This window comes from Trichosurus vulpecula, chromosome 1, assembly GCF_011100635.1.
Source record: "Trichosurus vulpecula isolate mTriVul1 chromosome 1, mTriVul1.pri, whole genome shotgun sequence".
Classification (NCBI taxonomy): domain Eukaryota; kingdom Metazoa; phylum Chordata; class Mammalia; order Diprotodontia; family Phalangeridae; genus Trichosurus; species Trichosurus vulpecula.
In genome coordinates this window covers 39,741,679-39,758,675 of record NC_050573.1, presented here as the reverse complement: position 1 = coordinate 39,758,675, position 16,997 = coordinate 39,741,679, and positions in this window count along the sequence as shown.

Here is a 16,997-nt window from a genome sequence, read left to right as displayed (position 1 = left end):
TCTCTAGTAAATCAGTCTCCTCATGTAAGCCTCTTGATGCTTACATACCCTTGTTCCTGAGAGGCAGCAATCAACTCTCATTGGTTAACAATTAATGAGAAAATGAATTGATAGGTGGGCTTATTCTAATGAGAAGCCGGGTATGCAACTGACTGATCATGTCACTCCTGGACAAAGACAGATTCGTCTTAAGCCAGACTACTCCTGCCACAGGCAATCTATACAAAAGGATCTATCCTTAACCCAGTAAATGAACAATGAAGGATAACAGATTAAGAATTCCACCTACAATAGATTCTCCTTGTAAGATCTTCTAGTTGGGTCAGGTGAGTAGCGCGTACCCACAAGATTTGGACAATCCTATCTATCAACAATATTTTTCACAAGGCCTGGCTGAGTAACCTGCAGCAGTTTATTTCTAAATGAGGAAATAAGAAAGATAAAAATCTTAATCTCAATTAATAATTGGCTATTAATATAAGAGAGAAATAAGAATTTATCTCATAAGGAATAAAGGGCAAGGATGGAGGGAGCTTAATTCTAGCTGTACCATTCAGCAAGAGGATTGGTGGCTGGGAGGGGAGATGGCCTAATCTCTGGGCTTATTACCCTGTATACATGTCCCCTGAGGGGTTGGGACTATGCCAGTCACAAGCTCTTTCACAAGAAAGAACTGTTTTGAGACTCTGCTTGGGGACTGAGGGTGGGTGAGCACTTTCTCATCTGGAGCTACCATGAAGCTAATGATAAAATTTATCTTATTAAATAAAACATTCCTTGAAAATGAATTTCACCCCTGGGAAGACTTATATGAACAGATGAAAAGTGAAATGAACAGAACCAGAAGAAGAATGTATATAATAATAACAATATTGTAAAGACAATTTTGAAAGACTTAGGAACTCTAATCAGTACAATAACCAACCACAATTCCAAAGGACTCAAGATGAAACATGTTATCCTCCTCCATACAGAGAGGTGATGTACTCTGACTTGAGTACAAATTGAGCCATTTTGGCAGGGAACATGGCCAAGACAGCAATTAGTTTTGCTTGTTTATACAAATTTATGTCAGGAGTTTTGTTTTTCTATACATATTTATGTCAAGAGTTTTGTTTTTCTTGCTTTCTCAACCAATGGAGGTATGTGTAAGAAAGGTCAGAGGTAGATCTGAAAATAAAATAAAATTTAATTTTTAAAGAGTTTTAAAATGAGAATGAAAATTACATTATAAATGAAATGAGAGAAATAAAGGAAAGAATTGGAAAAGAAATAAGAGGTATAGAGGAGAGAGACTTAAAAAGACAATTAACAGCTTAACACGAGGTTCAAAATCTTATGCAATAATGGAAATGGCTGAAATAGAAGTTATTGATTCCAGGAGACAAGAAATATTAAAACAAAGTCAGAAGGTTGAAAAAAATAGAAGAAAATGTAAGGTCCTTAATGTCAAAAAGCAACTGACCTGGGAAACAGATCAGGCAGAAATAACTTAAGAATCATTATGCTCTCTGAAATCCATAACCAAAAAAAGAAAGAACCTGTACATAACGTTTTTTAAAATAATGAAAGAAAACTGCCTAGACATATTAAAACAAGAGGGAAAAGTGAAAATAAAAAGAATACACCAACCAACTCCTGAAAGAAACCCCCAAATGAAAATGCCCAGGAATGTCATTGACAAAATCTAGAGCTTCCAGATCAAGTAAAAAATAATGCGATCAGAAAAAAAAATTCAAATATCAAGGAACCACAATTAGTATAACAGAAGATTTAACCTCTACCACTTTAAAGGCGTCAACAGCACGGAATGAGATATTCCAAAAAACTAGATATATGCCTACAACCAAGAATGACTTTTCCACAGAAAAACTGAGATAATCCTATAAAGGGAAAAAACCAGATCTTTGATGAAATAGAAGATTTCTAAGCATTCCTGATGAAAAGACCAAAAGCTGAAAAGGAACTTTAAAATACAGAGGAAGCAAAAGAAACCAAAAAAGTTACTAAGTGAACAACTGGAAAGGACTTTGTAAGGATGAGCTGTTTCTATTTTAATAGGAAAAAGATGCCAACTAAGGTTCCTTTCAGAGCTTTAATGTCACAGGGATCATAGAAGGAATCAAATGAGACCAAGAGCCCGGGAGAGGTTTTGTTTTTCTCTGACAATGTTGAAAAAAGAAAGGAGAGGTGAAGGATGAGTATAGGAGGGGGAGAAAGGACAGCAGAACATATTATCTCACATAATCGGGGTATACAAGCAAAATTCTATGCAGACATGGAAAAAGTGGGTGGAGCAGCATTGAATTGGTCTAAAGAGAACTGAACACACATGGGCACACACAAATACACATACACACAGAGTCTGGTGTAGAAATATATTCGACAAGGAGAAAGAAGGACACTAGATCTGAGGAAAGTGGGAAAAAAGAAGAGAGTAGATTCTGGGAAGTTTTAGTTATAAGTAAGACAAACCCTAAGAGGGGAGGAGATTGTAAAGAGAAGGTTGAAAGGAAAGAAATTAAGAAAAAAAGAAAGAAGAGAGGGAGGAAAGGAAAGAAGCAAAAAGAAGGAAGGAAGGAAAAGAAGAGAGAGAGAAAGAGAAAGAAAGAAACAGAGAAGGAAAGAAAGAAAGAAAGAAAGAAAGAAAGAAAGAAAGAAAGAAAGAAAGAAAGAAAGAAAGAAAGAAAGAAGGAAGGAAGGAAGGAAGAAAAAAGAAAGAAGGAAAGAAAGGAAGGAAGGAAGAAAGAAGGAAAGAAGGAAGGAAGGAAGGAAGCCTATAATGAAAAGGAGATAGGGAGCAAAGATAGGAAAAAGTATGATTACGTGTAGTTTCAGTAAAGTTGTAGGCTACAAAATAAACCATCAACACACAACAGTATTGTTTAAAATCCAAGAGTCAATAATAGAAAGGAAATTGCAAATATTTTTTCTAAACATTTTCCTCTATTTGTCTCTAATATTGGTCTTTTCAAGTTATGAGTTTTCCCTCTCTTCTGCTATAAACACAGTACTGTTTCTTCAGTTACTTAATCTTTTTTTTAAAAATGGCTCTATTCCTACTGGTTCTCTTTCCCTTACCCTGATTCCTTCTTCTTGTTTATTTTCCCTTTCTCTTTGGGGTTCTGCTTGTTAGTTCCTTTTTCTTTCCTGCTTTTATCTGGTTATTTAATTCTTCCTTCTTTTTTTCCTTCTCAGTTTATCAAGCAGGTCCCATCAGCCTCGGTCCTCTACCTCAGCTCTCCCCTCTTCTGATTGTCTGATTGGAGGAAAGGGCCATGAACTCCAAACCTCCTTTCAAGGTGTGAGCCCAATTCGGGCATCTCCTCATCCATCTGGCTGCACTTTGCACCTCTGCCACCTTCCAGCTTCCTTTTCTGTGTTGTCTTCCTCCATTAGATTGTAAGCTCCTTCAGAGCAGGCACTCTCTCTTTTCACATTTGTGTCCCCAGTGCTTAGCATGGGGCGTGGCACATGATAAGTGCTTAAATGTTTATTGATTAAATTGCCCCTTCTTCTCCTCCCCTCCAATAAGTCTTGATCATTTCTTTTTAAAATTCATTTTTTGGCGTCCCTTTCCAGACAGAATTACTGTCACTCTCTTCATTATCCATCCTCTCTTTCTGTTTACTCTAGATCCTCATTCTCTCATTCATCACCCCTATAATTATCTAGTCCCTCTCTATTCTTGGTATTTCTCATGGAATCAAAACTTCCAAGGTATCTCCTTTTGGGCTCTGCCCTCTGGGCACTTTCTCCTAGTGTCTTGTAGAGCTTGTCCCTTGGGTTCCCCTTTTCCATTGGGCTTCACTCCCAGAACAATGCCAACTCCTACAGGTGACAGAAAGGATACTTCACCATGGTAGAACTCCATCCACCATGTGAAATCTCTCAGACCATCTAGCCTATGGTCTCCAATTTCTTCAGAGAAGTGATTCTTTTTCTATTATATTAGTAACCAATTATTAAATTAGGATTAAGGTTTTCCCTTTCTGTTTCTTCATTTAAGGACCATGCCCTGTAGGCCAATCAGTCAGTCTCTGAAGGATGTTACTGATAGATGAGATTGCCCAAATCCTCCAGGAACATGCTCTGTGATCTTGGAGATATTGGGCAGGACCCCACCCAACTAGAAGACCTTACTTCTACTTAGAGTGTAAACAGAATCTAATCTAGGTGAATTCTTTCCCATAGCAAATAAGCCCATGTCCTTGCACCCCTCCATTAGAGTTTAGGGTAACCCAGCTCATGAAAGAGAAAACCACCCAGAGTGGTCTGGGTAGAGATGGATTCCTTTGTCCAGATTGCTGGAGGCAACTGAGTCTCATAATCAAGCCATGTTCTCAGCAGGAAGAGCTGAAGACTCCTAGCCCACCTCCTCACTAATATGCCCCCCCCCTCCTTTTACCAAAGGTATTTAAGCATTCAAGGATCTCCATGATTTGTCTTTGGTCACCAAGAGAAACCACTGGCCATCAACTTATTGATTATCAGCTAGCCTAATTAATAAATTGATTATTAATTACCCAGAACCTCTGTCTCTCTTGGCCTTTTCATTCATCTCACTCCTTTCACAGATCATCTCTCTTCAGGAACAAGAACATTCATCAGTGAAATCCCCTCCCACCACAAAAGCAAGGTTTCCCTCCTTTTCCCCTCTTTTTCAATACTTCCCTCTTACTCCTCACCCATTCTCTTCCTGAAAGACTACAGGGATCACCTTCCCCTCATTGCTAGCCCTCAATTTGACCTGGGCACATCACATATTCCCCTCTGTCCTCCCCCCATTTCATGTACCCTTTCATTTTATAATGTCCCACAAAGAAAAAAGTCATTGATTCACCTATAGACAGGGTGTCACCACATTCTGTCCATAATGCTCCAGGCCTCTTCACTGTTATCTACACCTGACTTCCACCTTCACACTTGACTCCTTGTGTGCTTTTAGAAAGAGGTATCTTGCTGCTCTTTCTGCAATCACTGTTGCTGTTACTATCTTTGGCTGCTGTATTTGTTCACCTCTCTTGCACTTCTATTCTCTGGGGTACTTGAGAAGCAATTAATCTATTCAGGTCTGGTTTTCTTTCTAAGAATGTTTCAAATGCCTTTTTATTATTGCAAATCCACCTTTTCAAAAATTTATATTTAAGCTCAGATTTGCAGCACAGATCATCCTGGCAATTTGCACCCTGAGCTCCATTGCTGTTTAGAACACACATTCCTTCCTGCGCTTTCTGGGGGATACAGAATAATCTTGTATTTGAATTTTCTTTCCTTTGTGTTTGAAGATCATTCTCCTGATTACTTGCAGAACTTATTTCTGAACTGAATTGTTAAATTTAACCACTATGTTTCTTGGAGTTTATAACCTTGGTTTTTTGTTTGTTTGTTCTTCTGGAGGTAATCTATGAATGCTTTCAATTAGGATTTCATCATCTGTGTTCTAAAGTTCTGGGCAGTTCTCTTGTATTACTTCCTGCATTATGCTGTTCAGGTTTTTTGTTTTGTCATATTCTTCTGGAAGACCTACAATCCTCAGGATGTCTCTACACATCCTAGCTTTGAATATGAGTATATTTTGAGTACGTTTTGCTTGCAAAGTGAGCATATTTTTTTCATGTTAATTTTTCTTTTTGGTTCTCTTCTTCTGGATTGTCCTTCACATCTGTGTATTTGCATTCTCAATCAATTATTCTCTCTTTTGTTTCTTTGGTGAGACTGGCCATCATAGACTCAAGTTGTTCTATTCTGCCCATTACTTTTGTCATGCAAACCATAAATTCTATTTCCATGATTCTCATTTCCTTTTAAACCATGTGGTTCCATGTTCTCCTCAAATCCCACATGGTCCTCTGCCTCAGGTGTTGGATCATTTTCCTTTGTTTTGCAATATTTATTCATAGAAACCTCAGTTTGTTTACTAGATCTGGAGGCCACATTTCTTTCTGCTGTCAATGTTTTCCTTGTTGATTTATCTGCTTAGGTTTGAGGTCATTGAGTTTTCTCCTGCCTGAGATCTTTGGTCATTTGTCTGTTTTGTCCTCTTCTTTTTCCCTATGTTCATTTTCTGACAGTCTCTCCTCTCTGATGGTAGTTTTCCTTGGGGCTGAATCTCAAAGCATCTTAGCCTCCTCCCACACTGGGCAATTCACAGTTTACCAGCTTAGGTCTCTGCCCTAAGTGAGATGGCTGGGGACAAAGTTGGCTCCAGCTGGATTCTGGATATTTTTTCCCTGAGGCTCAAGAGAGTGCTGCATAGCCCCTTTGCCCAGCCTGGTGTCCTGTCCCCTCATCCTGTCTCACTCTCTCTGTTCCTCAGTTCTTTAGCCCATCACCAGAAGTTCAGAGCACTGCCATACTGGTGCCATGGGTTGATTTTCTGTAGTTTGGATCACAGAAGCTCTGGGAGTAGGGGAGGTCAGAGTGTGGGCTTGAGCTCTACTTCAGGCCCAGACATGGGCCTGCCTCTTATCTTTCTGTTCTTCTACTCTACAGCAGAGATCTTTTGTGGCACAGATTAATGCTGCTGCCATGGTGCTGGCAGGCTGTTTTGACCTCAGGCAAATATTGCACCCTTGAGCCTGTATTTCCACGGCACCAAAAAGAGGGAGATAGGTTTTGTGTGTGGGTAGGCTTTGTTTCAAACCCATGGATCAGGTCCCTCAGTCACCTAGTATGGTCTTGCTACTGACAGCATGCTGGGCAGTAGGAAGGGGCTACTGAGGAAGCTCAAGGTAAGCATAGGTTGGTTCTTGTTGTTTTTAACCTTCTTTTGCATAGGTTCCTAAAATGGGCAATACTGCCCTCTGTGGGGCACTGGAATGATCCTGGGGGTTGGTAGTAGCCTCAAGTGCAATTGTGGAGTGTTGAATAAAAATAATGGGGCGGTAGAAGCATGAGGAAAGAAGAGAAGATAAGAAAATTTTGAAAAACTGTTTGTACATGTTTCATCTGTTGTGTAATAGAGTTAAAGTCATAGTGATTACATTATTTTCCAAATAAACACACAAAATGCAAGTTAGAACCCATCAGTGGTCAAGTCTGCCAACAGGTCTTAACAAGCAAGTGTTGGCAGGTGAGTATATTATGCATTGTTGGGAAGTCCAGTATGCATCAGCAGGAATATGTGTTATGTAAAGACTTGTTTACAATCCAATACTATATGGTTACATGATGCAATATTGCATCATCAAAATTTCAATGCAGGAAGAAACTCACAAATTTACAATAAATTATTAAGTCTAAGATGAGTCTTTTTTAAAAATTACATTTTTTGAAAATAATACAAATCTCAAAAAGAAGTTAAAGGGTTAAAGATTTCTGGGGAGGGTGGGAGCTGAGTAATTTTTTTTAAATGGGGGCAGGTAGACCAAATAAGTTTGGGAACCTCTGTTCTTTTGGGTTCCAGGTGTGCCATACCATGGAGATCTCTGGGGTTGTTTTGTCTTTGGCATATAATTTCCCTTTTGAAGAGGTTTGAGAGATCATGGGGATCAGAAAAAGTGTCTAGTCCTCTTTCTTGCTGGTTCCATGGCTCTCCTACCATCTCATTCCAAATAATTACAAGATGTATAAACTATTTGGAGATCAATTTACCAAAACACACAAAATACTTGAATAGCTTCAACTACAAAATGTTCCTTAAAGAATTAAAAGAATGAAGAACAACTTCAATAGTTGGAATATTCAGTGCTTGTGACTAAGCCATGCCAACATAATAAAAATGACAGTATTACTGTAACAACAATGCTACTGGCAGCTGCTGTGGAGGTGTAAGACCAACAACACCAGCACACAGGAGGGCTGCTAGCACAGTTTCTTTTCTAAAAGAAAAGCAACTTTAAAGGGGTCAACAATCTTACTTTAATTGAACATATATATCATTCACTTAGTTCAGGGGAAAAGTCAGCACCCTGAACTTCAGAGAAAATACAAACAGAAGTTACAAGCAGAAATTACAAACAGAGAAATAAAGACCAACAGACGGGGCTTCTAACTGTCTGACCACAGCAATACATACATAGTTACCAAAGAGAGAAACACCAACATCTGGGTTTTTCAAAGCTCCTCCCCAGAGTCTCCTCTGGCCAACTCACATGAATTCTCTTCCAATGAGTGAGCCCCAAAGCAAAATGCTAACCTCAGAGTATATATATACTTCTTCAGAGCCAGAGGGCATCACAACCCTCATGACCCAGTGCCTAATCAGAAATTAGCAAAAGGTGTGGGCCTTCCTACAAAACAAGCCTCCCCTAATCAAGCTTCCCTTAATGGGCTTCATGTGAGGCCTATTAATGGGTGGGGAAAGATCTTCAAACTGTATTAACATTACAATTACCAAAGTTAATTTACAGCTTTAATGCTATGCCTATCAAATTATTAGAAAATTTTACAGAACTTATAAAATAATAATAAAACTTATTTGTCAAAATAAAAGATCTAGAATATCAATGAGAATAATGAAAAGAGGGGCAAAGGAGAAACAGCATTTCTAGATAAAGTATATTATTTTTAAAATTATATATTTTTAATCAGCAAAAATATGCCTTCTCAATCTCCCATCCACCCACTACCAATTGAGAACAAAACCCATTACAAACATATATAGTCAAGAAAAACAGATTTTCTCATTGCCTATGTCCAAAAAATTATTTGTCTCATTCTCATTCTGAGTCCTTCCCCTCTCTATCAGGAGTGGATAGCATGTTTCACTATTAGACCTCTGAAATCATGGTTGGTCATTATACCAAAAAGCTTAATTTTTTCAGAGCTGTTTGTCTTTATCATAACTTGTTCAGCCTTTTCCTATTTTATAGGCACTCCCTCGGATTCCCAATTTTTGCCACCTCAAAAAGAGCTATAAATATTTTTTTGTGCATCCTTAGAGTTTGTTTTGCTTAGGACTAATCCCTCCCTTGATCTCCCCTCCTTCTAATTTGCCTTCTCCTCCTTCTCCCCTTTCCTTCTGACTTCCCTGCTGAGTGAAATGTATTTCTACACCCAACTCTGTGTGTACGTGTCTCCGTGTGTGTCTCTGTGTGTGCATATTACTTTCTCCTTTGACCAGTTCAGATAAGAGTGAGATTGAGGTGTCAGCTGCCTTTTCCCAAGCCCTCAGCAAAGATAGACATCTGCTTGATAACCCAGTTTATGTGAAATAATTTTCTCTAACCTTCCTTTCCCTTCCCTCCCCCTGGCATATCCTTCTTTTCCTCTCATTTTTTTACCTTGTAGGATTATACGCAGTTTTTCTGGGTAAGTTATTTTTGGCTATAAATGTATAACCTTTGCCTTCTGGAATATTGTATTTCAATCTCTTCACTCCTTCATGGTGGTGGCTGCTATATCATTTGTGATTCTGACTATGGCTCTGTGGTACTTAAATTCTTTTCTTCTGGCTGTTTGCTGCATTTTTTTTTCTTTGACCTAAAAGCTCTGGATTTTGTTTATAATGTTCCTGGGAGTTTTTATTTGGGGGTTCCTTTCAGGAGATGACCAGTAGATTCTTTGTTTCTATTTTGCTCTCTGATTCTAAGAGATGTAGACACCTTTCTTTTAAGATTTCTTGAAATATGATGTCTAGGCTTTTGTTTGGTGGTAGCATTCAGATAGTCCAACGATTAATTTTTTTTCTCTTCAATATGTTTTCCAGGCCCGTTGTTTTCACTATGAAATAACCTTACATTTTCTTCTATTTCTCCTAGTTCCCCCTGTCTGAGCTCTGTAAGTTCCTGACCTGCATTTGGGTCTGGGCAATAATATACTGCTGCTTGTCTCTATTATCAGCCAGTTGGAATGATCTGCTGGCTCAGAGTGAAACTGTAGATTTGTTTTTGGTCTGGAAGTCCTGCCCTCATTATTTTTCTGCAGTTTCCCTCTGAGATAGAAGCTGGAATTGAGACCCAGCTCTGCCCCTTGGGTCTGAGCCATACCTCTGCCCTCTGCCCCCTTTCTCAGTAGACTGCCCAGGACTCTTCTACCCAAGAATGCCATCCCCAGGGATGGGGATTTGTCAGTCTGCTCTGGACCTGTGACCTGGAACTGGGTAGTAGGTAAGTTGGCACCTGTACCTTTGAAAGCATGCTAGTTCTTTGTAATTTTGCAATATTCATTTTTAATTGTTTTATGGTTTGGTTTTTTCCCATTTTCATTGTTGTGGTCATTGTGTATATTGTTTTCTTGGCTCTGATTACTTCACTCCATATGTATGTATGTATGTATGTATGCATGTATGTATATGTGTATATATGTACTATAAATGTCTATATAGTATACATATCATGAATATTCATCATATTCATTGTTTCTTACAGCACAGCAATAGTCCACTATCATTAAGTACTGAGATTTATTTAACTGTTCCTAATCAATTTGCTGTTCTTCAGTCATTTTCAGTTGGGTCTGATTCTTCATGACCCCACTTGGGGTTTTCTTGGCAGAGATGCTGGAGAGGTTTGCCATTGCCTTCTCCAGCTCATTTTATAGAGGAGGAAACTGAGGCAAACAAGGTTAAGTGACTCGCCCAAGATCATATAGCTAGTGTCTGAAGCCAAATTTGAACTCAGATCTTCCTGACTCCAGATCCAGCACTCTATCCACTGCGCCACCTAGTTGCCCTGTCTAATCATCAGGTATCTACTTTGTTTCCAATATTTGTTACTGTTGCTATATATATTTTGGTATATATGGTGACTATATAGGGAACAGGAGTTGTAACAAAGTTGTAATCTCTATGTCAAAAGATATAGACATTCTAGCCACTTTATTTGCATAATTCCAAGTTGATTTCTAAAATAATTGTACTGATTCATAACTCCACCAACAATGTACTAGTGTACCTATCTTCCCACAACCCCTCCAACATTGACTATTCCAATCTTTTGTCATCTTTGCCTATTTGTATGGTATGAGGTGAAATCTCAGAGCTGTTTTGATTTGCATTTCTCTTATTATTAGTGACTTGGAACATTTCTTCATATGGATGTTAATACAGTGAAATTCTTTGATAACTTCATATACTTTGATAACTTATAGGGAAAGGCTTTTGGTCATGTATACATAGATTTGTGTGCGTGTGTGTGTGTGTGTGTGTGTGTGTGTGTGTGCATACATAGTGTATCCCACGGATCTAGCCTCTATTTTTTCTTTATTTTTGTTTTATTTCTAAATTTTTTAAAAAAATATTTTATTTTTCCCCCAGTCAGATGTAGACAATTTTTAACATTCATTTTTTTTTAATTTTGAGTTCCAAATTTTCTTTCTCCCTCCCTCACCTCTCCCTTCTCTGAGAAAGTAAGCAATTTGTTATATAACCTCTACTTTCTAACCAACATAAACTGATCATATGAATATTTAATAGTATACCTTAAGATCCAGAAGGATTATTCCCTCTTCATCCCTAACACTTTTACTTTTTCCTTGATGCTCCTGAGCTGTCTTGAAGAAATCAAGGCATGATAAGAGGGGTACCAGAACACGGGGGAACAATGTGAAGTCACATACACAAGACATGGAATGTCATGTTCAATGAACCACAGGTAGACTGGTGGAACATGATTGTATATTGGGGGCGGGGGTAGAGGCGCAGTAAGGTGTGAGGGGACCGGAAGGGTAAAATGGGACAAATTAACAATTGAACGTTAGAGATGGTCTGTATGCTAGTTTTACTCATATCTCAAGCCTCTCCACCGTCGTGGTCCCCATATGGAAGCTCCTCAGCTTATCAACAGCCTTCCTAAAAAAATTTTTTTCAGCACCCCAGATTGAACAGAATACCCTAGATGTCTTCTGACCAGAGTACAAGGAGACAACACCTCATTCCTGAAATCTGTGTCCCCTCTTGATACAGTCCAGTATCACATTCCCTTTTTATCTGCCACATCCCACTTGTCAAGTTGGCCATCCTCAAACTTCCCATGGCTCCCCCTCCCCACACTCTCTCAGCTGAGAACCTTGCCTCATATTTTACAGGAAAAAAAATGGAGGCCATTCACCGTGAATTCCCTCCTCTCTTCTTCATCTCCTATCACTCAGGTGCTTTTTGGCCCTCTCTTTTAAACCCAGCTTCCCATGATGAAGTGGCCATATTCCTTACCAAGGCTAATCCTCCTGCTTGTTCAAGAGATCCCATTCCATCTCATCTCTTCCATGAGATTGCCCACTCTGTCATCCCCACTTTCTTATTTTAATCTCTCCTCATCCCATGGATCACTCCCTACTACCCTTATATGTTATGTCCCTGTCTTCCTAATCCCAAGAATCCCCTCACATGATCCTTCAATCCCTATCAAGCTTTATCTCTTCTGCCCTTTGTAGCTACTCTTCAAAAAGGGCATTTATAGTAGGTATCTCCATTTTCTCTCCTCTCACTCTCTCTTTAACCCCTCACAATTTGGCTTCTGATTTTACCATTCCATCCAAAGTGCTCTCTTCAGTTACCAATGGTCTTTTAGTTGCCAAGTCCAATGGTCTTTTGTGAATCCTCATTCTCCTTGACCTCTCTGCAGCCTTGGACACTGCTGAGCAGTCCTTCTGCCATGGTACTCTCTTCTCTCTAGGTTTTCTAGACATTCCTCTCTCCTGGTTCTCCTCCTGCTCTGTCTTCTTTGCTAGACCCTTGTCCAAATCATGCCCTTCAAAAGTTGTCCTGGGCCTCTTCTCTTTTGCCCCTACATTATCACTTGTTGATCTCATTAGCTTCCCTGGATTTAATTGCCCCATCTACGCTGATGATTCTCTCTCTCTCTCTTTTTTTTTTTTTTGGTGTTTTTTTGCGGTGGGAGGGGCAATTGGGGTTAAGTGACTTGCCCAAGGTCACACAGCTAATGTGTCGTGTCTGGGGTCGAATTTGAACTCCGGTCCTCCTGACTTTAGGGCTGGTGCTCTACTCACTGCGCCACCTAGCTGCCCCTGCTGGTGATTCTCAAATCTACGTTTCCTGCCCCAATCTTTCTGCTGACCTCCAATCTCACTTCTCCAACTGCCTTTCAGATATCTCAAATTAAATGTCCTGTAGACATTTGAAACTCAGCATGTCCGAAACACAACAAATCTTTTCCCCTAAAGCCTCCCCACCCCTCCCACCTTTTCTCTTACGGTAAAGGGCAACACCTTTGTCCCTGTATCTCAGGTTTTGGTAATAGTAATCAGGGTAGGACTTTTTGCTGTGCTCTTTTGGGATGCTAGGGCTGTCAAGTGCCTTTGATGCATCTGGCCTTTGTTTGAATGGGGTAAGTAAAGTGGGATCTTCTGTCTTGGAATGCTTCTCAGCACTGGGGCAGTGGAGAGTCATTGATTTGTACATGATGTGGATGGTGAGCCTCAAGCACCCAGGGCCCTGAGAGTGTATGTGTTGGAAGTGTAGCATTTCACTTTTGGGGGTACACTCATTGAAAGAGTGATGAGACTATGGGCAAGCCATTGAAACAGCGCCCCCCCCCTCAGCTTTGTAACCCAAATGTTGGTGCTTCTCTGGTAACTATGAATTGTGATTTGATCAGACAAGGTCTGTCTGTTGATGTTTCTAATTTCTGTTTGTATTTTCCCTGAAGTTCAGGGGGCTGATCTTTTCCCCCTGAACTAAGTGAATGATATATGTATGTTTAATTAAACTGAGATTGTTAACCCCTTAAAGTTTCTTTCCTTAGAAAAGCAGATAAAAGAACCTGTGCTAGCAGCCCTCCTGTGTGCTCTTGTTGGCCTTGCACCCCCAAAATAGCTGCTAGCAACATTGTTGCTACAATTCTCAACCTGGAAGTCATGCCGGACTCCTTTCTCTTGCTGGCCCCCCCCCCCCCCCACCTAAGCTGTTGTCAAGGCCCATTGACTTCACCTTTGCATCATCTTACAAATATGCCCCCTTCTCTCCTCTGGAACTGCCCCAACCCTGGTGCAGGTCCCCACATCCCCTCACACCTGGACTATTGCAACAGCCTGCTGGTAAGTCTGCCTGCCTCAGGTCTTTCCCTACTCCAGGCTACCCTCTATTTAGCCACAGAAATGATTTTCCTAAAGCTTAGGTCCAATCATGTTACCCCTTCTACTCAATAAACTCCAGTGGCTCCCCATCATGCCCTCCCCCACCCCAAAATGCCCTGTTTGGCATCCAAAGGCCCTCATAACCCAGACCCCTCCTACCTTTCCAGTCTGCTTACACCTTACTCCTTAACATGTACTCTTTGGTCCAGCGACACTGGCCACCTGGCTGTTCCACAGACAAAACGCTTCATCTCTCAGCTCAGGTCATCTTCTTTGGCTGTCCTGTGTCTGGATCACTCTTCCTCCTCTGCTCCAACTACTGACCTCCCTGGCTTCCATTAAGTCCCAAATGAAATTCCTACACAAAGCCTTCCTCTTGATTCCAGGGTCTTCCCTCTCTTATTTCCTGTATTTGCATATTTGTTTGCATGTTGTCTCCTCCCATTAGATTGCAAGATCCTTGAGGGCAGGGATTGTGTTTTGCTTCTTTCTGTATCCCCAGCACTTGGCAGTGCCTGACATCATGTACTAAGGGCTTAATGTCTATTGACTGATCCTCTCAAACCCCCAGATCTTTTTCAAACCATGCCTCTCCCATCTTGTAATCTTCTAATTTAGCTCTATTATTATATCATGTTATTATTATATATATCATTATTAGCTCTATTATCTTATCTTGATCTAGCCTTGTTTTCTAGATTGTTAAGATTTTTAGATACCAATGCTGCCATCCAGTGTACTAATTTATACCATGTACAAACCTGATAAGTTGCCATTTAGTCATTTTCCAGTTGTGTCCAACTCTTTTGTGACCGTTAGTGAGGTTTTTTTGGCAAAGATACTGGAGTGGTTTGCCATTTCCTTCTCCAGCTCATTTTACAGATGAGAAAACTGGGGCAATCAGGGTTAAGAGACTTGTTCAGGGTCACACAGCTAGTAAGTGTCTGAGGCTAGATTTGAACACAGGTCTTCCTGACACCAGGTCCAGCACTCTACCCACTGCGCCACCTAGCTGCCCAAATTGTGTAATATCCTTTTTCAAAAGAAAAAAATGTTATAACCACAGCACCCAAATCCCTCAGGCCATTAGTCAAAGACCTTCAAAGTTGACAAGGAACCCATGACTTCTTGACATGATGACATCCCCTTGATCACTTTCAAATCCATGTAATAGTACTTTTGACAGGCCTATATAGCTGTATCTCTTCTGTAGAATTTTAGTAAATCATTTTTACAAATTCCCCAGAACTCTCAAAAGTTTTAAACTAATATTCCTTTCATTTATTTTAATGGAAAACTGGCTGTCCCTTGAGCCCGCATCCAATGCAACCCTTTTCATTTCCCGCTCCTCCTCCTCCTCCTCCCTGACTCAGAGAGTCAAAGAATTGGTCATCCATTGACCCTTCAATTTCCAATGCCATTTCTGGACCACCACTTCAATAACTTTCCTCTTTTAAGGTTATAGGGTCAGACCTAGAGATGGAAAGGTCAGGCAAAGGTCATCTAGTCCAATGTCATTCCACACGAGGACCTGAGGCCCAGGGGAGTCAAGTTACTTCCCCAATATCACACAGATAGTGTCAGAGAAGAGACTGAACCCAGGCCCTCTGATTCCAAAGCCAATAGTCTTTTCAGGTCTGTGTTCTCTACTTGTACCACCTTCCCCTCCCCCTTTCTTTTTTGCTGCCATCAACTTTAGTTTATCCTTATTTTAAAATTAAGTTTGGCATCTGGCTTCCAGTTCATCCTCATCACTTGTCAGTAATGACCTTTCTCCCTTCAAGTCTCATTTGTCTTATAGTTTACTAACATTTTGTATAACACTGCCTTATACCCATATGTGTAGGTGTCCTGTTCTTTTACTACGCTGGGGGCGGGGAAGAGGGGAGGAACCTTTGACCTCAAGGCCACATGTGGCCCTCTAGGTCCTCAAGTGCAGACCTCTGGCCTCAAGGCCACTTGTGGCCTTGAGGCCGCAGGTTCCCCACCCCTGGTCTACTAGCAGATAAGTTCCCTGAGGACAGAGATCATGTTTTTATCTCAATATTTATTTTCCAGCAAACTTAGAGCGGTGCTTGTCACAGAATAGTTAAAAATAGGAGTTTCCACCACCAGCCTGAAACAAAACTGAACTGTTCATGCATGGCTACCATTTGCATAGTTAAGTATTAAGGGTGATAAAATCCAGTGAGACACTGTTAATGGTCCTTGAAATCCCCCAATTCTAGCATAAGTTCCTACCGTAATAAAAAAAAAAGCCCCCCAAACCTATGATTTTTGAAGAAAAATCTTGAGAACCAGAATTTGTGGGGAGAAGTAGAGTCTGATTTGGCCCTGGTAAAGCTAGCATAAACCATAACTGCATCTACAAAAGCCTACTGGATGGCACATTAACTCTTCTCCGATTCACTACAACACCTTTAGTGTTTTCAGGTGTGGTTGAGTAAATGCTTAACAGAAAGCTGAGTGAAGCCCAGAAATCTGAAATTCCTAAAAGGCCTTCTTAGCAGCAAGTAAGATAGGATCTTCAAGTCATTTAGAACCTAGTTTTTTGTTTTTATCTTCCAATTTTCATGTCCCATCCCTAGTAATGAAAAAAAAAAAAACAGCTACAGGAGTGATAGAATACATTGATGCAAATGTCCACCCACCCTGTTTCCCTATTCTTTCTTCTATCACTATTCTGTACAAGAGGGAGATCTCATACAGTAAAATAAATCATCTAAGACATGATGAATCCTCCCCCAAAGCTGTCAAAGCTGATGCTTGGGGGCTTCAAAAATAATCATTGCCAAACCACCCCCTCCACTTGAATGAAATATGCCAAGACTCCTGGGTTATGTTAATGTATTCCTTATAAAGCAAAAAACATTCCCTCTTTGTTACTAAAAAGGAGTGTTCCTTTCATACCCAAGAGGTGGGGGGAAACAACACACACACACACACACACACACACACACACACACACACACACACACACGTTGTGCCACATGCATCTAATGCCAGTAATGTACAAGGAG